Consider the following 25,825-nt stretch of genomic DNA (forward strand, 5'->3'; position numbering starts at 1 on the left):
CGTCGAAATGCCTAAGTCCTCATTGTTCGCCGTCCAATGTAATCGAAGTGTGTGTTGATGGTGTTGCTACCCTGGCGCTTATTGACACTGGTGCTGCGGTGTCTGTTATTGACGCGAAACTTTGCCGAATGCTACGAAAAAGTGACGACACCTATAGGTGGTTTTACTCTCCGAACCGCTAGTGCGCAACCGTTAAAGCCGCTGGCCGCATGCACTGCTCGGGTCACAATTCAAGGGGTTGTATATGTAGTCGAGCTCATCGTTTTGTCGGCGTGCTCTCACAACGTGATTCTCGGATGGGACTTTTTGTCGCGCCACCACGCCATCATTGACTGTGATCGCGCCGAAGTTGTGCTGTTTCCGGAGGTAGAAAACCACCAGAACGAGGCAACCGCCAAGTTTCGTGTCAATGACGACGCGGACATTTCTCCTGGCTCATCTCCGCTTGTGCCGTCGTCCGTGCAACAGTATTTCTGACACCACCGTCGTCTTCGAGCCATCCGGTCTGATTTGTGCTCGCAAAGGGGTGTCGCTGTCGTTCGCCGTTCTTGATATTGCAACTGGTGCCAGCACAATGCGTATTTCCCTACCGTTCCCTACCGTTCCCGTTCCCTACCACACTTTTTCGAGGCAAATGCCTTGGCGTTGTAGAAGTGCATCCCGGCCTACTTGTCAGTGTATTCGAGGAATTGACGCCCGTTGACATCACCGCACTTGTCTTCAGTCTCCACCTTATGACACCCTTTTGAGAAGCGCTATTGACGACGACCTTCCTTCGGCCGAACGTGACGAGCTACGTACTCTTCTACACCGCTTCACTTCATCCGTCGACTGCTACGACACCGCTTTGGCCGCACGTCCACTGTGTGTCATGAGATCGACACTGGCACGCACGCGCCGTTGCGACAGCGACCCTATCGCGTGTCCTCCACCGAACGGCGTGTCATTGATGACATGCTGAAACGCAACGTCATTCGACCATCCGTGAGTCCTTGGGCTTCTCCTGTGGTTCTCGTTAAAAAAAAGGACGGCTCTATTCGATTCTGTGTGGATTATCGCCGCCTGAACAAAATCACGCGCAAGGACGTTTACCCGCTGCCTCGCATAGACGACGCGCTCGACTGCCTGCAGGGAGCCGAGTTTTTCTCGTCAATGGCCGACGCTGATCGTTCAAAGACGGCTTTTACGACGCCCGATGGCCTTTACGAGTTCAACTTCATGCCGTTCGAAATCTGTAATGCGCCGGCCACATTCGAACGAATGATGGACAACGTACTGCGGGGCTTGAAATGGAAAACATGTCTCTGCTATTTAGACGACATTGTCGTGTTTTCGCATGATTTTGCAACCCATCTCACACGCCTCAAACAAGTGCTAACATTCCTTGCCTGCGCTGGTTTTGCAGTTGAACCTTAAGAAGTGCCGCTTCGCTGCTCGAAAACTCACCATTTTAGGACACGTTGTCTCGAAAGACGGTGTCCTCCCGGACCCGGGAAAACTTCGTGCCGTGTCGGAGTTTCCGAAGCAAAACCACGCTGAAGGACCTGCGAAGCTTCATCGGCCTCTGTTCGTACTTCCGCCGTTTTGTACGAAACTTGCCTCCATCACTGCGCCTCTCACACAGCTTCTCGGCGGAAGTAGAGACATTTGCGAATGGTCCCCCGAGTGTGAGAGCGCTTTCTTAACGTTACGTCGGGTCCTTACGTCACCACCGATACTGCGGCACTTTGCCCCGAATGCGCCCACTGAGACCCACACTGATGCCTGTAGTGTTGGCTTAGGGGCTGTTCTCGCTCAACGAAAGGACGGATTTGACGAATACGTGGTGAGTTACGCGAGCCGTACACTCACGAAGGCCGAAGTCAACTACTCCGTAACAGAGAAAGAATGTTTGGCTATTGTATGGGCAATCAGCAAATTTCGTCCTTACCTGTACGGTCGCCCTTTCGCCGTCGTAACGGACCACCATGCGCTGTGCTTGTTATCGTCACTGAAGGATCCCGCCGGCCGTCTTGGCCGCTGGGCACTCCGCCTTCAAGAGTACGATATATGTGTTGTGTACCGATCTGGACGGAAGCATACCGACGCCGACGCTCTTTCTCCATCCCCGCTTGCGTCGGATATAGATAGCTTGTTCGCAGCAGACCAGAGCCTGAGCGCTCTGGCCATGATGGATATGGTTGCTGAGCAGCGCAAAGACCCTTGGGTTTCTTCGATCCTCGAATATTTGTCGCACTCACGGGCAGCTCCTGTTCCTCGATCACGGCGCCGTCAAGCTGCCCATTGCACTATTCGTGACCAGCTCCTATATCGCCGGAACTACTTCCCCGAAGGTCGAAAATGGCTACTCGTGATTCCTCGCCACTTGCGCAAGGACATTTGTACCACGTTTCACACCCATGGGCAGAGTGCTCACGCTGGAATCCTTAAAACCTACGAGCGCCTCCGACTCCGCTACTACTGGCGCGGGATGTACACCTTTGTCGCCAAGTTTGTTAGATCTTGCCCGGACTGCCAACGTCGCAAGTCTCCACCGCATCACGTCAGTGGCCCACTCCAGGCATTGCCCTGCCCAGCGCGGCCTTTCGACCGGATAGGCATCGATTTCTACGGCCCACTCCCAAGCACAGCCGCCGGTAACCGCTGGATCATCGTCGCCGTTGATCACTTAACGCGGTATGTAGAAACAGCTGCGGTACCGGCCGCCTCGGATCTGGACGCTGCGTCTTTCCTTCTACGCCGTTTTGTTCTTCGGCACGGTGCTCCTCGCGAACTACTGAGCGACAGAGGCCGCGTCTTTCTATCTTTAGTCGTGGAGGCCCTTTTAGCCGAGTGCCACGTGGTCCACCGAAAGAGCACGTCCTACCACCCCCAGACAAATGGCCTGACCGAAAGGTTTAACCACACACTCGGCGATATGATCGCCATGTACGTCTCGTCGGACCAGTCTAACTGGGACCTCGTTCTTCCTTTCGTGAGGTATGCTTATAATACGGACACGCAGGCGACCACAGGACTCTCGCCGTTCGTTTTACTCTATGGTCGCGAGCCCTCCTGCATGCTAGATACAGTACTTCGGTACTGACCTGACGCCTCCGAGTACGCACCACTGTATGACATCGCTCGACACGCCGAGGAATGTCGCCAGCTAGCCCGACGATTTACATCGGAAGAGCAGCAACGCCAAAAGGCGCGTCACGATGACTCCATTAAAGCTCCAACATTTACGAAAGGATCACTGGTCATGCTTTTAGCACCGTGCCCGGCTCCCGGTCTTTCGTCGAAATTTCTTTCTCAATACCAAGGGCCTTACCAAATACTGGAACAAATGTCACCAGTGAACTATGTTGTTGAACCCGTAACGTCCACTTCGGACCGCCGACGTCGTGGTCGCGAAACGGTTCACGTCCAGAGGCTGAAGCCATACTATGACCCGCTCGTCTTGTGTTCCCCGTAGGTCACCAGGATGGCTCCCCTTTCCACCGGGGGTATTGTAGTAAGCATGTTGCGCCCATGAGAACTGTGATGAGCATCAGCCACAACGGGCAAATCCCCCTACGTGGACATGCTGCGCCGGATGCCGCTCGAGGAAGAGGACGCGCACGTTCATCGTCAGTTTCGCGAAAAGCTGGTCGTTTCGGCTCACCCCGTCTGCGTCGACGCCTCGGTTGTAAATAAACGAGCCCTGCCTTCTACCGAAACGCTGACAATCTCCTTTACAATATATATATATATATATATATATATATATATATATATATATATATATATATATATATATATATGTATATATATACATATATATATTGCAGGAAAATATTTCTTGGACACCGGCAAGTCGTAGCAAAAAAGAAGAAAGACACACGTCGAAAAAAGAAAAGGTTTAACGTTTCGGCAGAGGGACCGGCCTTCGTCAGAATCATTCTGACGAAGGCCGGTCCCTCGGCCCAAACGTTAAACCTTTTATTTTTTCGACGTGTGTCTTTCTTCTTTTTTTGCTATATATATATATATATATATATATATATATATATATATATATATATATATATATTGTAACAGAGATAGTGGCGATTAGAAGGGGCGCCAGTGTGGCCAAAAGGGTGTGTGCTCAACTGAGACCGAGGCTGACTGTCAGGTGGCGTCAATATCCCAACTGGGTTCATGTGCAAGGCTCAGTCATCGGAGCAGCCCCAACGGGAACGACCTTGCTGAGAGACCTGCGCGTGGACTCCCGAGCTAGCTTGGCCTCTGGTACAACCAGCCCCCGTTACCACGCTCTAGCCGTTCGCTAATAAACCCCTATATATATATATATATATATATATAGATATATATATATGTGTGTGTGTGTGTGTGTGTGTGTGTGTGTGTGTGTGTGTGTATGTAGAGCGAGAAAAAGAGAGATGGATATATATGCCATGCGCTAAGAGCGATGCGGCTTTGAAGGTGGTCAACAGATTAAAGTAAAACTTCGGAGAATGGAGCAGACTCAGACCTATGGCACCCTTTTGACAACGGGATTGATTTTTTTCAAGGCCTCAGGGTTCATCTGTCGCCCATTGTTTATATAAAGATTGGCCCATTGTTTATATATAGATTGAGTTGGAGAGAGAGGGGGCAGGTTGTCTGAAGCGAGGCTGGCTGAAGGGACGCAGAGTGGGTTAGCGGTAGGTTGAAAGGAGCGAAATAGTGAAAGAGAAACGGAGGTGTGATTATGAGGATCGGACCCCGCAGGCAATAAAGAGTGAAAACTGTGAGAGGGCCGAGCGGTGAGGTAATAGAGAGGATTGATTTAGTCTGTGCTGTAGTGGTGCCGCGAGACCTCAGAAGGGGCTTCCGGGAAGTCGGGGGACAAATGGGGCGTCTTGCAGGTGCCACTGTGAGGTTACAGAACTCCTGGTAAGAGAGAAAACTTGTAAACAACAACAGCCTTTATAATCGGAAGACCTCTAGAATATTAGAAGGGGTATCCGCAGGTGTATGGTCTGCAGGGAGCTTCGCCAAAGGTTTAAAAGGCTTTTTTACTAGTGTTCACTATTACGTGAATGACAATTATCTCTAGGAAGTTCACTTGTTCACCCGTTTATCCGTGTACTGGCATAACAATTTCATGCACGGGTGCGAAGAATTCATTCTCTCCCCAGTACTCGGAAAACAAGTAAAGTTCCTAGACACTACTGCAATTCCAGACAATGGTAAACTAAAAACTACACTCTATACAAAACCGACGGCCAGGCAGTAGCACATAGACCACTCTAGACATCACCCACGTTACTGGAAACAGGCTATCTTTGTAGGACAGGCTCCAAGTATAAGAAGAGTATGCATTGGTGACGGAGACCTAATAAAGCACCCTAAAGAAATACAGTGCACCCTAGCAAGCAGAATCACCTGGTCAGCTTGTTGGATATGGCTTAAGAGGGAGCATTCAACCTAGAAAGGGAATAACTGCTCCAGAAACAGCGCCAAAACGCACGTGCCCGTCCACCAGCCCTAGTAACCAAATTTTCAAACGCGCTATCTAACGGAAACGACGTCACGCGGAAATACTGCCACATTTTAGCCAGTAAGCCATTAATTATACAGACGTTCCCGGAAGCTTCAAGAATTACCTAAAAAAGAAATCAGAACCGAAGAGATATTTTAGTGCATGCCAAAATTGGTTGTTCCCAGGAACCAGTAATAGCCCCTGCCTCCGACCAAGATGCAGGATTTGCAAACCCCTGCAGACAGACTGCATTTTCAATAGCGCTGCCAGGCAATACACTCACAATAATAATTCACGTTTCACCTGCAATTGTTCTAACGTTGTTAATGTGCTATAATGTTCATTCTGTCAAAAGCAGTATATTGGAGAAACAACTCAGCCTATGAAGTTACGCCTGAATGGACATTGGGCCGACACCCACAACAGTGCCTCCATAGCAGTTGCGCAACACCATAAGCAGCCGAAGAACAATTTCGATGATGTCACGCTCTAAATTCTGCAGTCAAACTTGAAGTCTTCAAGGGACATGAAATGCAGAGAATCGTATTTCATCGACAAATTTCATTCCTTGGAGCCTGCTGGAATCAATGCTTCTAAAGGCAGCTTAGAAAGTTTACGGTATGTCAACCATACAGAATAATAGGGCTCTAACAGAACGTGGGCATCTTGCATCACAACAACTTAAACTTTCCATACCCAAACATGTCACCTTGATACAACGCTTTTTTTTTCCTTTTTCCTGTCTTTCTCGTAACCTATTTCGACATACCATAATAACTCACCCCCTTCAGCTTTCGGCATTTCGCGTTATATACACAAAAAAGCCTTTAAACCTTCCGCGAAGCTCCCTGTACACCGTACACATGCGGATACCTATTCTAATATTCTACAGGTCTTCCGATTATAAAGGCTGTTGTTGTTTACAAGTTTTCTTTCTTACCAGCAGTTATGTAACCTCCCAGTGGCACCTGCAAGAGGCCCCATTTGTCCCCCGACTTCTGGGAAGCCCCTTTTGAAAACTCGCGGCACCACTACAGCAAAGCCTAAATCAATCCTCCCTTTTACCACCCCACTCTGCCCTCTCACAGTATTCACTATTTATCGCCTGTGGGGTCCGACCCCAATAATCACACCTCCCTTTCTCTTTCACTATTTCGCTCTTTTCAACCGACCGCGGACCCACCCTGCGTCCCTTCAGCCAGCCTCGCTTCAGACAACCTACCCCCTCTCTCTCCAACACAATCTCTATATAAACAATGGGCGACAGATGAACTCTGAGGCCTTGAAAAAAATCAAGTCCCCTTGTCAAAACGTTGCCAGAGGTCTGAGGCCGCTACATTCTCCGAAGTTTTCTTTTAATGTATGTACGTATGGATATATGTATATAGAATTCAATGAGTTTTGCAAGCAGGCAGAAAAAACGTTCAGGTAAAAGATATGAACAACTTTGCAGTTAACTCATTTATAAAAAAGTTGGTCCACCAGCTTCGGAAGTGGAGCTTCCTCCTTAATGGATTGTCCCTGAAGAAAGTAGTTCACTTCCGGAACTGTTGGACCAATTTCTTATAAATAAGGTAACCACAAAGCTGTTGATATCTTTTATCTGTATGTATGTATGTATGTATGTATGTATGTATGTATGTATGTGTGTATGTATGTATGTATGTATGTATGTACGTATGTACGTACGTATGTATGTATGTATGCATGTATGTATGTATGTATGTATGTATGTATGTATGTATGTATGTATGTATGTATGTATGTATGTGTATATGTATGAGCGCAGCAACACACACACGCATCTATACACACCGACACGCACACTACAATATATTTCAATCCCTTTATTACAATGTTCATATTCCGCAGAATCTCCCAGGCACCTTGCTTGATGAAGTAGCCGGGCTAATACAACTTTATTTATATGTATTTTCCCAAACGCTCAACACTCGCTAAAGGAGAGGTCATCTGGCTATAAAACGTGATGCATACGCGCGGATTTCGTCATGGTGCTTGGAAGCCCGGCGAGGGCGAAGCAAGAGAAAAAAAAGAAACTAATAAATTATTTATTTTTCCCACTCGCAAAATATAATTATTGACGCCCCCAAACCCTTCCGTTGTACAATTAGATGACAACTGCGACCACGAAGCATTCACAACTCGGGGCACATTTGAGGTACGCCTTATGCAAAATTTAATAACTTTATTTAGGCAAATATTGCCGGACCTTGAGGCTATTAGATGTCTAGAAGCATACCGTATCCCAAAGGCCTATCTGCTTTGGAACCGGCCATACTCCCACTCGAGATTAGCGGTAAGAATGTCTCCACAAGTTTCACTGCCAGTAAATAAAGCAATGAACTTCTACAACAAACCTCACCGACACTAGTGCTTGCTTACTTGCACTTAATGCTGTGTAGCATTCATGGTGTTCTGACACGTCGTTTGGGGTTTCTGCACTTAGAGCGACCAGGACATTTTAAATGTACAAGCAACATTTTCACACTAAAGCCAAAATTACTGTGGGCTGCAATTAATACGCCTGCAGGCTCCACCTACGTGTTCTGGCAAACTTCGCAAAAGGCACTTCTGTAGCAGCGTGTTATGGCCCCTATGCCTTAGCGCCACCCACCTGCACGAGCAAAAAGCCCCGGAGAGTCGATCAAGACACGGCCGCATGTCCGGACTCACTGCCAACACCTAAACTATGCTCGACACCGTGGTTGCAGCTAAACCATATATCGTCAAAAGTAGCTATAGGGATGTCCGAACGACCAGTACTTACCGTAGAAAATGATGTTTCCGCCAAGCAATTGAAAATGCGGTTTCGTTGCTCTTTCGAGACATTACCTGTTGGTAAAGCAAAACAAGTGATAATGCTTACACATATTATTTACAGCTTGAATGAAAGCAAAAAAGCGCAAGACATAGTGCAAATATGTGCACTTTCGGCGTTATATCACGCCCTAAAGATAGGACGCATATCGTTAAAATCACTGCGACCACTTTGGCTGTGGTTGAAAGTTTAAGATGGTTTTGTTGCTAGAATACTACACATTTTGCACAAAACAAACATTGACAAGCCCACGTGGCCATAAAAGCAAGTCAATAACATCATTGTCCACTTTCATAGGCAATAAAGCGTTACACTTACAGCAAAATAAGAAAGATGGAGAGCTTTATAAAAGCCTGATGACGCACTGGTACAGAGTGTGTACTAAAGTTAAATAAAAGGTTTTGTGGTCGCAGTATTCTAACATTTGAAAACTTACAGTTCCTAGTCCAGTACACGCAAGCCAACTAGTATTTCCTGCATTTTCACACAGCTAATTTAGTATGCGGTGCAGCGATGGCGTAGAGGTAGAGCATCCGCCTCGCGCGCAGATGGACCGTGGTTTGAATCCCGGTGCTGGACAATTCCCACCGGATTTTAAAAAAATCCGCGTATTGATGGAATTGCACAAAGAGGCTTGGGGTGCGGCCTGACCCCGGCGACCATTGCCGGTAATGCACTCCCTCACCAGAGCAGGATTGTCCACCCTGGTGTAGTAACGGCCACAACCTCCCATGAATTAACCCTCGGCCCTAAGTCACTAGCGGCTGCGAAGCAATTGACCACGGCGGTGGTCAGACCTGTGACGCAGCAGAGGGTGCTAAGAATCCCTGGATCCGGACAAGCCGCAAATGGAATCTGAACCTGACAACGTGTAACGCGCGAACCGTATCTAGCGAAGCGAGTCTAGAGGTGTTGTTCGAGAAATTAGTGGGCATTAAACGGGATGTAATTTGGCATAGAGAGGTTATAAGGACAGGCGAAGCATTTACGGTGCCGAAAAAGGACACGTTCTATGTTACCGTGGTCTAGAGGACAGACGAGAAGTCGGAGTCGGATTTCAAGTCAATAAAAGCATAGCTGGCAACATAGAAGAATACTATAGCATCAACGAAAGGGCAGGAGGTCTTGTAATTAGGCTTAATAAGAGGTACAACCTCAAGGTGGTGCAGCGCTACGCGCCCACATCCAGCCACGACGACCACGTAGTGGAACGCTTCTATAAAGATGTGGAATCGGCAATGGCTTGAGTAAAAACACAGTATACCGTAGTTATCGGAGGCTTCAATGCTAAAGTAGGCAAGAATCAGGCTGCAGAAAAGGCAGTTGGGAACTATGGTCTGGGCTGTAGAAATAGCAGGGGGGACCTAGTATTTGATTTTGCATAACGGAATAACCTACGCATAATGAATACTTTCTTCTGTAAACGGGAGAGTCGGAAGTGGACCTGGCGAAGCCCGAATGGGGAGCATAAAAATAAAATATACTTCATATTATGCGATAACCCTGGCGTCGTGCATGATGTGGAAGTGCTCGGAAGGGTAAGGTATAGTGACCACCGTATGGTAAGATCTCCAATTGGGTTAGTTTTGACGAGGGGCCGCAACAAGGTAGTACGAAAGAAGCCGATAAATGAGCTAACAGCAAGACATAAAGCAGAAGAATTCAAGATCGTGCTGCAGAGCCGATATTCAGCTCTTAACGATGAAGCAAAGCTTACGACACAGGAAGCCAGTGACATCCTTACACTCATTATGACGGAGTGTGCAGTAGAAGTCGGGGGCACTATGGCTAGACAGGATACTGGTAAACTTTCACAGGAGACGAAAGATCTAATAAGAAAATGGCAAACCATGACAATCTCTACCGCAGCTGACAGAATAGAACTAGCGGAGCTTTCGAAGTTAATCAATAAGCGTGAGACAGCTGACATACGGAAGTATATTATGGAGAAGATCGAATACGCTGTAAAAAACGGAGGCAGCCTGAAAGCAGTGAAGGGGCGTCTTGGCGCAGGGAAAAATCAGATGTATGAGCTTAAAGATAAGGAAGGCAAGGTCATCACAAATAGGCATAAAATAGTCACAGTGGCCGAGGAGTTCTATAGGGACCTGTACAGTAGCCGGGACATCCAGGATAATGCTGAACGAAACAGTAGTTCAGAGGAGATAGACATCCCACCAGTAACGACCGAAGAAGTAAGGAAGGCTTTGAAGGAAATGAAAGGGGGAAAAGCACCTGGTGAGGATCAGATAATAGCAGACCTCTTGAAGGATGGCGGAGAAATTGTACTTGAAAAACTGGCAAACCTGTTACGCAATGCCTAATTACCGCAAGTGTACCGGAATCTTGGAAGAACGCGAACATCATCCTAATCCATAAGAAAGTTGACATGAAGGACTTGAAAAATTACAGGCCGATCAGCTTACTGTCAGTCGTCTACAAGGTACTTACCAAAATAATCGCTAACAGAATTTCTGCAACTTTAGATTTCAGTCAACCTAAAGAACAAGGAGGGTTCCGTAAAGGTTATTCAACAATAGACCATAAGCACACAATCAATCAGGTGATAGAGAAGTGCGCTGAGTATACTGAACCCCTATATATAGCCTTCATAGATTATGAGAAAGCATTTGACTCGGTCGAAACCCTAGCAGTCATTCAGGCATTGCAGAACCAGGTAGCAGATGAGCATTATGTAAGAATACTAGAGGATATCTACAATGGGTCCACAGCTACCATCATCCTCTATAAGGAGAGCAGTAAAATACCTATAAGGAAGGGCGTCAGACATGGAGACACATTCTCTCCAATGCTATTCACAGCAACTTTACACGAAGTATTTAGATCGCTGGATTGGAGAAACGTGAGAGTAAGGGTTAATTGAGAATACCTCTTTAACCTCACATTTGCTGATGACGTTGCCTCGCTAAGTAACTCGGGGGACGAATTTCAAAGCATGCTTTCCGCACTGGACGAACAGAGTAGAACCCAGGGCCTGAAAATTATTATGCAGAAAACTAAAGTAATGATCAATAACCTCGTACAGCACAGCGGTTTGAGGTAGGTGGCAAGGCAGTGCAAGTGGTAAGCGAATATATCTGCTTAGGCCAAGTTGTGACCCCAGATCCCAACCATGAGGCAGAGATAATTAGAAGGATAAGAATGGAGTGGGGTGCATATGGCAGACATTCTCAGATTATGAATAGTATCCTACCATTGCCGCTGAAGAAGAAAGTGTATGACAGCTGCATCTTACCAGTACTCACCTACATGGCAGAAACCTGGAGGCTCACTAAGAGATTCAACTTAAATTGAGAACGACTCAGCCTGCAATGGAGCTGAAAATGATAGGTGTAACATTAAGGGACAAATTGAGCGCAGTGGGTCAGGGAACAAACACGTGTTAAGGACAGATTAGTAGAGATTAAGAAAAAGAAATGGACGTGGGCAGGGCATGTAATGCGAAGGCAAGATAATCGCTGGTCATTAAGGGTAACAGAGTGGATCCCTAGAGAAGGGAAGCGTTGCAGGGGACGGCAGAAAGTTAGATGGGCACATGAGATCAAGACGTTTGCTGGGATAAATTGGTCACAGTTGGCACACGACCGACGTAATTGGAGTATAATGGGAGAGGCCTTTGCCCTGCAGTTAGCGTAGATAGGCTGCTGCTGCTGATGATGATGATGAAAAATTTAGTATTACGGTAAGACACGTCTGCCGCAGCAGGGACGGGGAAATGAAGCTAGAAGGTACGTTGCCCATAGAAATATGCACAGCCACCATTTATTCAAACCAAATTGCGCTTCTTAAGTTTAGCGGTTTTTCTAATTTTGGGATTTGTCATGCTGGCGTAGTAAATAATGACGTAGTAAAAAAATTGAAATGTATACCCCAGCCAACACAGAGCCACTCCTTGAAGCCCAACCACGGCTTTCATGAACCTGGTGCTTTTCAATCATGGTCGCCGGAGTCATCGATACACCGCGTTATGGATCCGGGTGGATATGCAGCAAGGAGCCTGCCACGGAATCGCTACTGATGCCGCACCTCGGACCCACAGGCTACGGGGTCATAGGCCGCCCGGTCCCAGCTGAGGCTGGCTGCGGGGCAGTGGGCCACCCGGTCCAACCCAACGCTGGCTACTGGGCCATGGGTCACGCGGTACCAGCCTACGCAGGCTACGGCGCCTGGGGCCATCCAGTCCCACAGGAAGATGACCGCTCGGTCAGACAAAACCGCTACAGACGCAACCAGGGCCGTGAGCAGAGGCCTGCTGGTGAGGACAAATTTCACGGGCCAGCGCCGATGAAGCCAGACAGCGAGTTGCAACTGGCCAAGAGGCTTACTAAATCAGTTCTGGTTCCCCCTCTTGATCGCATGCAGTATCAGACAAAGTGTGGTTTACGAACAATTCATGGCGAGGTGCTCGGCGATATCGTAACTGTACCATTATTTACCGCTTCTACAGTTTTCCTGATCGGCGATAAGCTGTACGCGCACTGCAAAACAAAGTGGATAAAATTTCATCAGACCAACGTTACGCTTAAGATGGCATCAAGCGCTGCCACGGAGAGCGCTAACGCTGTCCGGTTATACATAGCTGCCAACTCGAGAGAAAAGAGGCAAATATTTTTGTATCTTAATGGCTTGTCGCTCGGCATGATCTTGGGAACAGGTTGTATTGCATATGTTGGAATGCCGCTTGACATTGCTGCTGCCGCTTATTACCTCGGGGGAGACCTATTTTTTAGTTCTTTTTCTCATTTGCTCGGCGCTGTTGTACCAAGGCGGTGCTCGTTCTTTTTTATCATTTTTTTTGTTCATCTGGTTGCTTGATGGTTGTTACGCAACACGACCTCGGGCAACGATTGTTTTTTTTTTTTTTTTGCTGTACTTTTGTGTCTTTCTGCTCCCTTGCCTTTTTTTTGAAGGGTGGGGGGGGCGAGAAGATGTGCGAGCGAACAAGCGCAGGGCGCACGGGCGTTGTCGGCGACAAGATGGCGGTTGCTATCAGCGACTCTCCTCACCCCTTGTGGGGGATATAAATGTGCAGCGCAATGCAAGGGGGCTGTTCGGCGCGAGCACGAAAGGGACTGTACTTGCCGCTGCTCGAGTAAGATGCATTAAACATCTTTTTGTTCTTGGCCCATTTGGGTGTCGTACTGTTCAGCGCCGTGCATACCGGCAAGCCACTAATTCCCATTAACTGTATCCTTAAATTGTGCTTCAATTCCGGTGCTGCGAAGCATTCGCCTCAGTAATTGGAGTGCTTTCCGGGAACCAATCGATACGGATGCGATATCTGATTTAAGCACCTGGAATTTTTCAATTCTTGACGCCTCTCGATTCCACAGCTAGGTAATTGCACTCTCCGTTACATTTTTTACGCGTTTGTAATCACCGTCGTGGGCCTATGCGCCAATGGAAACGGAATACGCGCAATCGCTGCCTCAAAGCACGCATCGATTCCCTCACAACCGAGGCTCTAGAATATGCTCGCCCTCTTAAAACGTCCGACTCGCTGTGCTTTTGTGACTCTCTTAGTGGAACACTGCATACAACTCGATTTGACAAGCTTATGCACTCCATGTCCCGACAGGAACGGCGATCCGCGCAGATATCATCGTTGCGACTGCAGATAGGTTTTACATCGGCTGATTTGGCTGGCAAATTTCAAGCGTCTTTCTTCCCTTTTCCTTCTTTGCCTCCTTCCCCACCTCCTTTTACTTGTTCCACAATAGAACCTATCGACGCAGAATTTACATGTGCTGAACTGCGCGCAACATCCACCGATAGCACACGACAAACAATACCAGGACCGGACATATATTACATACTCAAACAAGAAAATTTCCGGACTACTCCCTAAAAATTCTTCTACATTTCATCAAAGAAGCATGGCGAACACGCGAAATCACCCCTGAATGGAAGACTGCTAACATCCGCCCCGTCCTCAGGCCAGGCGGATTCCTGGCTTTGAGTAGTCTACGCCTAATTTCAATTACATCCTGTGTTGGAATCGGACCGTATGGGCGTGCATTGTTTCACTTGGACTCTCGAACATAGCCAATTTTTAACTGAACTGCGACTGGGTTCCGCGCTCACAGGTCAACACAGGATACAATGCTGAGAATCCAACAAAAGGTGTGCGCATGACTGAGTGCAACCCACCGCAGAGCAATCGTGAGTCCAGTCTTCCAAAAGGCTTTTGATGCAGTTTCAGATACTTACGCCTTGCTTCCGGCGGTACAACTACATTCATAATTTTCTTACCAAGCGACTTAACTCGCTGATGGTTGAGGTCTACCGCTAACCCCCCGGACTTCTACTGGGAGGTTCCTCAGGGATTGCCATTTCCCCTACTATTTCTAAATTAGCACTTCGCCTTCGCCTCATCTGCTAAATTCAATTGCAAATCTCTTGTTTGGACTGTACGCCGCTGAGATAACACTTCAATGTTCTACCGCCAGCCCAGCTGAACTGTTCGACACACTTCAGGCTTGCATTGATGCTGTCCACTCGTTTCGGTCAAGAGTAGGTCTCACACTATCCCCGCAGAAGTCTGAGTACCTCGTGGTCACTGACAAGTGTTCATGGTTTAACGCTAGCGACTAACGTGATTCTTAAATAGAACTCATAATTGATGCTATTCCTCTTCCGCGTCAGGCCTGGCTGCGCGTCCTCGGCTTCGACCTGCAGGTTGATGGGAAGGCCTCACAGTAGCTCTATAAATGTAGGGCTTAAAATACCCAACTCACTCACATAATCGTCAGGCTGTCCCGACGTCGCCAAGACCTAAGAAAACACGATAATGTGCTACTTGGAACTCTCTAATACCTACTCGCCATCTTTACGCACTACCATACGTAAAGCTAACGTCATCACAGCAATTTCAGCTTCCGCGTCTCCTCCGGCATGCCACCCGTCTGGCTCTAGGGGAACCTAGATATACCCCTCTCGCTGATGTGAAGGCTGCTCAGTCGTTTGCGTCACTGTACGATCAAGTTGATCATTTTGCGGCACTACACCCTCGTCTCCAGGTTGCGTGGCATGGCCGTCTTCTCCTATCCTACTTCATTACAACGTATCTTCCTTACCCGGCATTACAGCGACATGCCCCTCTTGGTATCCCATCTTTCGCATAACAGTTCCTACCTTTCCAATCAACGTATCCGCAACCTCATATCCAGGACGTCGTCAAGCTCGAATATGCACTCTTGCCTACCGCTATAGTGATCTAGCTACAGTGATGTACACAGATGACTCCTTCTCCTCCAAAGACGCACGCCGGGTCACAGTAGTTTCTCCTTGAAGAAAAGATACGCGGGCGTTCCTTCCGCCCTGTCTCTCGAGGCTCAAGCAATCACTGACGCCATCCTATCCTTACCCACTGCTGGTAACCACGTCATCCTCAGCGAGAGTCAGGATGCTCTCCGCTTGTGTCAGGAGCAGTTTCTTCCCATCAATATGATGCGTACACTCCACACACTAGTCTGGCCAAACAAACTGGTTCTAGCTACGTGCTGGACTGGGTTCGTGGTCACGCGGGCACCCCTGGCAATGAGCTGGCGCATCAGCTCTCCCGTGCTCCGACCCAACCGGCAGACTCGGAGACGCCCTGGTCAATCCCTTTCCCCCAACCCACGCAGGCGCGACAGTCCCTTCTACATGGACGTCAGGCTGTGCTAAAGTTTGTCAGGGATAGGCATGCTCTTCTGTCTCCATCTCATCTCTTACCCCGGGCAGATGCTTGTCTTATCAGGCCAACGAAAACGGACAGTCTTCCAGCCCCCCACCTACTACATCGCTTAGAAGGCCATTGCATCCCTGCACGGTGCTCTAAGTGTTCTGGCTTCCCCAATGCGCCGCATGTTCTTTCATTTCACTCATTTCAACCTTCACTCATTTTAAATCCCTATCCCCTCCTCTTTCTTCTCTCCAAGACAGGCTCGCGGTGGCGGAGGGAACAAACCGAGCGGCGACCTGGTGGCAAGCTTTCGAGGCTCACGTTCATCAGGTTCTCCCGCTTGTATAGATAATTTTTTTCTTTTCGGAACCCCGGACTTTGCGGGTCTTTTACGATGTTTTTGCGTGTCAGTGGAGTTTATCAACAATACTAGCGAGGTAGCTAGTGAGAATGGCGGCTTATTCCTTATAATGTCATTTGAAGCCATGAGTGCTTCGCATGATTTGCTTCGAGATAATATGATAAACAGAAAGAGGCGACACAGCAAATTCTGCGGCTCTGAAAAATTACAAGATATTTGTCGCCATTCTTACGGTTTGGTAAACAGGAAAAAAACGCTATGATGAATTTCTGACCCTACGTGTTCTCCTGTTAGTGGTAATAGAAGTAGTGCCACTTTATTTAAGATTCGGTTCAGGGTAGTTTGGTACAAGAAGCAGTCCGCTACACAAAAAGCAAACCGGTCCGCAAGAGTTTGCTCTACACATTGGGCTGTCGGTTATGCACAGAGTAAAATGCCGCTTAAATGAAATATAGAACGTCTAATAGCGCATCTCAGTCTACAGCGTGTCAATCTCAAAGCTGAATTGATTGCTTCCAAATGCGGAGTTTCCGTCAGGCACGAAAAATATACTGTTTAGATATTTTCTTTTTTCTAGTTTACCTTGCATTTGATCCCCACAAAAGTTTCTGCTGAGAACAAGTTCAGGTGAGTTTGATGAGATTTTGGGCTCCAAAAATTTGAGAAAAACGTTAGAAAACCAAAGAAACATGGAGGTAACCATTCTCATTATTTCAAAATGCGAAAGAATTATTGTCCAATTAAACGCCATTGAGTTGCCCCTAGAGATTGGGGTGGCGAGCAATGGTGGCTGTTGCGGTCCTGTGTTATGTAGAGGGGCCGCATGCTTATACGACGTGTCAGTCCTCAACCTAGCCAAAACACCACAAGCAGACACTCTACTGCAACTCTGATTCCCGCAGTGTGGTGCGAAAGCCCAACGTCTCCTGGCAGCGGGGATTTTTACTTAGAAGTTCTGTGTGTTCACGGGTATTCCTCAGCTGCGGGCCGCGCTGTGTTGGAGGCCTACGGCTTTACGGCGGTAACCTCCGTAGCTTCATCCTGCGCAAAAACGTGGATACATATGCACTTCTACTTTAACCTCAGTCAGAAAACCAAGCGATCCTTCATTTCTGTTTAACGAAACGACACTCGTACGATGAATTGCTTCGCAGTCGTATCTCAGCTATCTCGCGGCTTCCGACAGTTCCGTCAAAGCGAAGGTTGACTTTTCCGTTGAAATGGCCATTTATTGTTCGCGCTCTCAGGATCAAATGAATTTCACCAATGTAGTTTTCAAGCCAGAACATCTACAATGAAATCAACGGCCGCAGCTAAGGCTTAATAAACAAGAGTTGAGGCTTAGAAGTGCTATTGTGATTACTGCTACTTATTGTAAAGGAAATAATAGGCGACGTCAAAACTTACTACAGAACATCTTCCATTGATCTTCTGTCGAGAGATGAAGTTGGGCGTTTGAAGCAGCAACAAGGAAGAACGTCACGAAAGCAGTGATCATAGTGAGTCTTTTCGTCTCCATAACCTGCCTTGTGACAAAAGCAATTTTCATCTAGTCCCGGGAAAACCTTCGAAATTTTATATCAGTCCAAAGCAGATGCATACCAGCTGCCAAGCGGCATTGACATTTTGTGAGACAGTAGCTGCATAAATATTATAGTTCGGTCTTCGTCCATTGATCTCCAGCCAACTACTTTTTGTGTCCTTTGGGTGGAACGGGAAGCATGAAAGGTCATGTCCAAAGGTCATAACTCAGAGGGCTTGGATTTTAAGTTTCCGTCGACAAACATTAGCCTTGAAATTTTACTCGTTGTTTAAAAGCGGTATGATGATAGGCATTTTCTGGAGAATCGCCAGCGAAACCACGTCTGTCTTACGATTTTAAAGACGATAGACTTTCTTGGGGTACTTAAACCCAGATATTTTGGTCTGTCTGCATTTCTGTTTGCTGTCTCTATCTGTGATTCCATTCGGCCACCCGTACAAAAAAAAACAAGCCATGCGCAATAGTCCTATATAGTCACAGCTAAATCTACCCGTCTAAATTGAGTGTGATGTTCATACAACATTGTTGAAGACGAACATGACATTCCGCAAATATAAGACATTCAAATCAATGCAGAGTGGATATTTGCAGTGTTCCTTTATAAAAAATTAGGCATGCTTGATTTTTGCTAAAGTATTTACTTCATCAATTCAGAAAAAAATCACTCCGCCGTCGCCTCCTGTCGCCCAAGCCACTATAGCTTCTGGCGCCATTTTAAGAAATCAACCGGCAAGAGTTACGAAAGGTTCCACTAGGTAGGCTTCACGTTCTGCTTGTAACCCACGTCGAGTAGGGCAACGTGGTTCTATCAACGTTGATGTAGGGCGACTCGATTCACGCGCGTCTCCGCCGTACGGCAGCGTTAGCATCGAGACACCCGGCCTGGAGCAGTGGAGCACGGTAAATTTAAAGTGATTTAAGCAAATGTTTGGCGTCTTTACCGTATAAGGAGCGCGATGCAAGAGTAACAACATGAGAGGTGAGCGGGAAAGCGAAGGGAGGCATTTAATTGCAAAAGTCTAAATAGACTATCGTCTCTTGTCGACATTTGCAACGAAAGAAGCAGCTACGCGGGGAATTTTTTTATCCAATTGACGTACCACACTGTGAAGTAACTAGGCGCTTTTTGTCTTGAATGATATTCTATTTTTAGTTTTGAAGCCACGAACAGTCATCTAACAGGCGCAGTCGCTGGGCTTTTAGGCCGAATGCACTCTCCACTACGGCACGCCTGACGGCCGGTGTAACATTGGTGCGTTAAACCTTATAACAAATAAATAAACAAATAAACAAACAAATAAATGAATAAATAAATAAATAATTAAATACAAAAATAAATAAATAACCCTATAACCTTTAAATTCACTGATGTTAGATTAAGCCTTAATAAGATGACTCCATTCCTAAAGGACCAGCGGAACTGTTGTTTTCAAGGCAGCAGGGAAGGCACAACCAGACCATGATATCCGCCAGGCTTATGTTAGTTCTACACCCTGACTTTGAAGCTAGGCGTCTTCGAGCTATCAATGCAGCTTGATGTGTAATGCGCTTGTCTTTCTTTACAAAGTCGTAAATTACTTAGCAATAAGCACCAAAGTTAAGCCTAAAGGCAGGCTTCACAAAGGCTTTAAGTAAATGTACTTGAGAGGAGAACAAGACACAAACGGTAAAAGGTGATCATGACGACTTCACGCGCACATTTAAAGCCGCACATGCCGAAATTTTCTCGGCAGCATGAATCAATTCTGCCGACAGGAGCAGACAACGGCACAGGTGTGTGAACGACTTAGCAAGCTTGCATTAAACTAAATCCTGCCATTTAGTGGAAATTCCAAATATTATTTAACAAAACATATTAATAAACTAATATCTCAATCAATAAAACAAGCATGTCGACGACATTTCGCACGTGGTAGATGTGTCCGCGAAGCACTGTTCATTTTCCCTTCGCTCTGCTGATTGAGCAAGTGAATATGTAGCAGAGGACGACAGAATGGAGACAACTTCGTTCGAAAATAGAAAGAGCTGCTTTCGCAATGCTAGCTACGTACCCATAAAGAGGAAAAATGAAAACGCGGCTCCAAAGCTGCCTCTGCCTGCACGAGTCTTGTGTCTCCCGAAGGAGAGATACACACAGATAAAACTATATTTAAAGCGGCTCATGTCCGGGTTGCCGAAAATGAGGGTCTGGTGGCCCTGCTATGCGTTCAGGCAGGTATTCCGCTGGTGTATGGGCCCATCACGTCAGCAATGTACCGGGCGAGGCGAGGCCAAAGAATGGGGCGAAGATTAGGCGGAGGAGCAGCCCAGCTTTCCCGTAAGTATGGAATGTGGGATGGCAAAAGGTGTGAACGAAGAACGTGGGGTGATCGCCTGGCGCAATGACAAGTCCAGTAAGTATGTTTAACATCGAGATAGGCACCACACACCTGACAGTGGGGCGTGCCATCTGGGGTTTATATTGCCGCGAACCATGAATTGGGTTTGTTTATTTATATTTTGCTTGTACCGCCCGGCTGCGCCGGTCTATGTTATCTGTGTGATCTGTGTGACAAGGGAAGCGCGTGTTCCATTCTTTCTTTCTATGCCGCATGTGTTATCTCTTCTGATAGGGAGAGCCTTCTGAACTAACGTGAACAGCCTAGAATAATCCTCTTTGTTCTGGATGTAAGTCAACGATTCGAGAAACACTGGCGCCGAAAGATAAAAGCCTGCAGAGCAGACGCCGCAGTATTCGACTCTCTACGCTCAACTTCGCACGTCACTTTCTTGACTGCTGCTTCGCCGCCCGTGTATTCTTTCAGTTCTTAGGGGAGCTCAAGTTCGCTCCAATAAACTTATTTTCCTTGAAGGCAACTCCGTCACATTTGCCTTCGTGACATCTGGTGAAAGTGGGGGGTACATGCACCCGAAGCCATAATCAAGCAGACAAGCGAGCCCAACTCCTGTCAGTCGCCGACAAGGACGTCGTCAGCCAGAGTTTAGACAGCTTCCGGATAACGTGAAGAAACTAGACGTCGTACAAACCACCATGATCAACGAAGGCACCACGACCAGCGCTTCCAATACTGCCCTCGCTCTTCAGTAACCAAGGGAGCCACCATTCTTCCATGGGCCACCTTCGGAAGATTCCAATGACTGGTTGGAGCAAGTCGAACGGGTCAGGCTGTGTAACCGATGGGACCACGCGGAGACACCGAGACAAGTGTTCTTCTACCTTGCGGACTCAGCACGTATCTGGTTTGAAATCCATGAGAGCTCCCTAGAGATATGGAACGACTTCAGAACGCAATTTTTAACGACGTTCACCGCGTTCTGCGAAAAGAGCGGGCCGAGGTCTTGCTGCAAATGCGGACACAACACCCTAACAAAAGCGTTGTTGTGTTTGCCGAAGAGATGAAGAGGTCTTTCAGGCGTGCTGGCCCTTGCATAGCGGAAGAACGACTTCAGAACGCAATTTTTAACGACGTTCACCACGTTCTGCGAAAACAGCGGGCCGAGGTCTTGTTGCAAATGCGGACACAACGCCCTAACAAAAGCGTTGTTGTGTTTGCCGAAGAGATGAAGAGGTCTTTCAGGCATGCTGGCCCTTGCATAGCGGAAGAAAAGAAGTTACACTTCTTAATGCGCGGTGTGAAGGAGGAACTGCTTGCTGGACTTGTGTGCAGTCCGTCCAAAATCGTCGCCGAATTCGTACCGGAAACCAGCACCATCGAGAAAGCTCTCGAGATGCGTGCTAAGCAGTACGACCGCAACTATGTTGGCACGCCCAATGTGAACTGCGTCCACAGCATGCGGATTCCCGCAGGCATCCTATGCGAGCCTATCCGCGCAATAGTGAGGGAGGAGCTGCGGAAACTCCTCCCAACGCCGCCGCAACCGCAAATCACTTCCCTTGCCGAGGTGATTAGAAAGCGCTGGAAACTTCAACGACGCTAGAAGCACTCCGCGATCCGCAAGCCATGGCCTACGCGGCTGCTGTACGTCGCCCTCGCCCACCTGCGCCCTATCGTCACGAGACTCCGTACTGCCGACCCCTGTCACCGACCCGACTACCTGCGGTGACACTCCCCGCTCCAAGGACGACTGACGTATGGGGAACGCATGACAATCGTCCGCTGTGCTACAACTGCGGAGAGGCCGACCACATCTACCGTCGCTGCCCCTACAAGAAGCTCGGTTTGCGGGGGTTCTACGTCGACGCACCCCGCCGCCGACCCGCCCAGCGTCCTAATAAAATCAAAGATTACCTGTCCAACACCACCCGCGGACCAGCCCGTTTCAACCGTTCGCTGTCGCCTTACCCATACCAGCCGCCGAACGGCCGTAGTCATGCTGAGGTCACACGTGGAAAGTCCCCTAGCCCACGCGGGGGAAATTAAATGCAGCAACCTCTGAAGCTGAACTTGCACAACGGCGGAAAAGCGAAAACCTGCCAACGACGCAACGACTCACCGAAGGCCATGATTCACGAAAAGCCCTCACACCGACAACCCGATCTAACCCAGACGTGATTCCCGAACACGACAACGACACGGCGTGACACATACCCGACATGACCAAGCCTGCCGCGGAGAAGACGACGATAATGACGACGCATAGTACTCAACCGTCAAGACGCACAAGCCGAGATACGACGCTCCGACGCACACGGAACTTGAGGAAGATGTCGAAACAGAAATGCACACGGACGCCAGTGATATAGGTTTGGGAGCGGTGCTCGTCCAAAAGCAAAGCGTTTGCGAAAAAGTAATCGCCTTTGCCAGCCGTGGTCTGTCGAAGGAGGAGAAAAGCTCTTAGCCACTTAGAAGGTGTGCCTCGCTATCATATGAGCAGTTTCGAAATTCCGCCCATACATGTTCGTTAGCTTTCAAGGTTGTGACAGACCGCCATGCGCTGTGTTTGCTGGATAATTTGAAGGACCCGTCTGGCCGTATTGGGCGGTGGAGCTTCTGCCTGCAAGAGTTCCACGTTACAGTCGTCTATAAATCCGCCAGGAAACACTCCGACGCCGACTGCATGTGCCGCGCCCCCGTCGACCTACCACCACAAGACTCCAACGAAGACAGGGTGTTCTTCGGAGCTGTGACGTAGAGCGACCTGGCCACTCAGCAGCGTGCAGACCCCGACTTACGTGACATGATCGACTACCTCGAAGGACGCAACAACCTCGTGCCTAGGGCCTTGAAACCAACTTACCAGCATTCAGCCTGAAAAACTCTATCCCCGTAAGCAAGAATTTCGGCACCGGTACAAGAACGAATTACCTTCTTGTCATTCCCGCGGACCTTTTGGACGAAATATCGGAAGCCTGCCACGACGCCCCGTCATCGGGACATCTAGGTACAGCTCGCACTACTGAAAAAATCAAGGCGAAGTACCATTGGCCCCGACTTACATCCGACGTCACCCGCTACATCATCCGGAGCTGCCGTGACTGCCAGCGACGAAAATCGCCTCCGACGAGACCCGCCGGACTTCTGCAGCCGATTGCAGTCCCATCAAGGCCCTTCCAAAAGATTGGAATGGACCTTATGGGCCCGTTCCCCACGTCAGGATCCGAGAACAACTGGATTGTCATAGCGACAGACTACATGACCCGCTACGCAAGAGACCACCGCTTGTCCGAGGGCGACTGCACAAGAAGTCGCCAAGTTCTTCATGAACCAAGTTGTAAGGCAACATGGAGCCCCTAAAGCCCTAATCACGGAACGCGTAACGGCCTTCAATGCGGAGCTGATGCAAGGAATCTTGAGCTACAGCAACACGGATCACCGAAGAACGACGGCCTACCACCCCCAAACGAAGGGACTAACGGCACGTTTGAACAAGACGATCGTGGATATGCTGTTTATGTACGCCGACGTTGAACGTAAGAGTTGGGATGAAGTCATCCCGTGTGTCCCGTTTGCGTATAACACAGCGACGCAGGAAACTACGCAGATGACACCATTCCAGATTGTCTACGGAAGACGGCCGACAACGATGCTCGACGCCATGCTTCCTGACATAGAAGACGACGACCTCAACGCCGACGTCTAAGGATACATTCAACGTGCCGAGGAGGCCCACCAGCTCGAGTTCATACAACGGACCAGCAACTGGTGGATTCCGGACGCTACAATCTCCGACGCCGAGACGCCGAGTAGCACCCTGGGGCTCGTGTGTGGGTTTGGACTCCCATCCGACCATGCGGACTCAGTGAGAAGCTTCTGCGATGGTATTTTGGACCCTACTGAATTCTACAACGCCTTGGCCAACTTACCTACGAAGTGATCGCTGATTGTGATAGCGGAACATCACGACGACGCACGCGGCCCAAAGTCGTTCATGTGGTTCACTTAAAACCTTTCCACGCGCGATGACGGAATTTTATTTTTTTATTTGTTCGGACTGACACTTATGTTAGCATCGGTTTGATGCACTCTTAGAGGGGGGTAAAGCCGCAAACCATGCATTGGGTTTGTTTATTTATGTTTCGCTTTTACCGCCCGGCTGCGCCCGTCGGTGTTATCCGTGTGCCAAGGGAAGCGCGTGTTACTTTTTTTCTTTCTTTGCCGCATGTGTTATATCTTCTTCTAGGGAAAGCATTGCGAACTAACGTGTACAGCATAGGATAATATTCTTTGTTCTGGATGTCATCCGACGGTTCCAGAAACGCTTGCGGCCAAATATATATTCCCGCGGAGACGGCACCTTGGCCTTCGACCACTAACGCTCGAATGTGCACGTCACTTTGTTGACTGCTGCTCCGCCGCCTGTGTATTCTTTGAGTTATGGGAGGACAAGTTCGCTCCAAGAAACTTATTTTCCTTCAAGACAACTCCGTCGTCTTTGGCTTCGTTACAATATAGTGAAGAATTAGGTCACAAGGCATGGAGAGAGTCTCTGCCTGGCGAATGTAGGTTCATTCGCGGCGTTTGATATGCAGAAGCGGGAGGAGGAAGATTGCGGCGGGAACTGCGAAGGCGCTGTCATTTAGTTGTTGCCTTGTCATTTAGTTGTTGTGAGAGGGCGTGAGCCCTCTCACTCTCTAGAATTTCCTAGTGTCCGCGGACCCATTCTAAAAAGACGTGCAGATGACTGTGGGCGGCCATGTAGCATGTCAGTTCGTGAATAATGAGCGCAGGTAAGGAGTTCCGAATTCCCGGAGGACTTCTTGTCTATCCGCGCCAATGGTAATTTGGTCAGTTGAATGAGCTTACAGCAAGATCGAATCACCCTCCGCGGTGGCTCAGTGGCTAAGGCGTTGTGCTGCTGAGCACGCGGTCGCGGGGTTCGATTCCCGGCCATGGTGGCCGTTTTTCTGATGGAGGCGAAAAGCAAAAACGCCCATGTTTTCCGAGATTTCGGCGCACGTTAAAGATATCCAGGTGACAAAATAAATCCGGAGCCCCCCAGTACAGCGCGCCTCATTGCCTGCGTTTCGTCGGCGCGTTAAATCCTACAATCAATCAATCAGCATGATCGAATCGGCAATGGCTTGAACTTCAGCACCTGCAGGAGAAGGTACATTACAATATTGATCTAATGATCTCTTCACGTAGACCTATTGTGGGAGTAGTAAATATGCTGTCGGTAAACGTGGCGTCTCTGTAATTTGTGTCAAGCGATGGGCTTCGTCGTCTGCCGGTGTCTGAAGACGGGTCCATGTGACGCGGGATGGGATTCAGCATTCTTATAGTAATTGTATCCCATGGTGTGAGGTACTTTTAGTTGAGAAGGTATGTGAGAAGTCGCAAACCCTATATCAGTCAGGATGATGCGACCTTCTGTTGACGTGGTGAGCCTGTGCTGTTGGGCAGCGATGTGTGCGGCTAGTTTCTCCTCAAGAGTATTGTGCAGGGCCGCGTCGGCAAGGAGACAGTTTGTGGCGTACACGAGCACACCGAGCTCCGGACCTA

The sequence above is a fragment of the Haemaphysalis longicornis genome, unplaced genomic scaffold, assembly GCF_048455015.1.
Source record: "Haemaphysalis longicornis isolate Haplotype H1 unplaced genomic scaffold, Haemaphysalis longicornis Haplotype H1 scaffold_3, whole genome shotgun sequence".
Lineage (NCBI taxonomy): Eukaryota > Metazoa > Arthropoda > Arachnida > Ixodida > Ixodidae > Haemaphysalis > Haemaphysalis longicornis.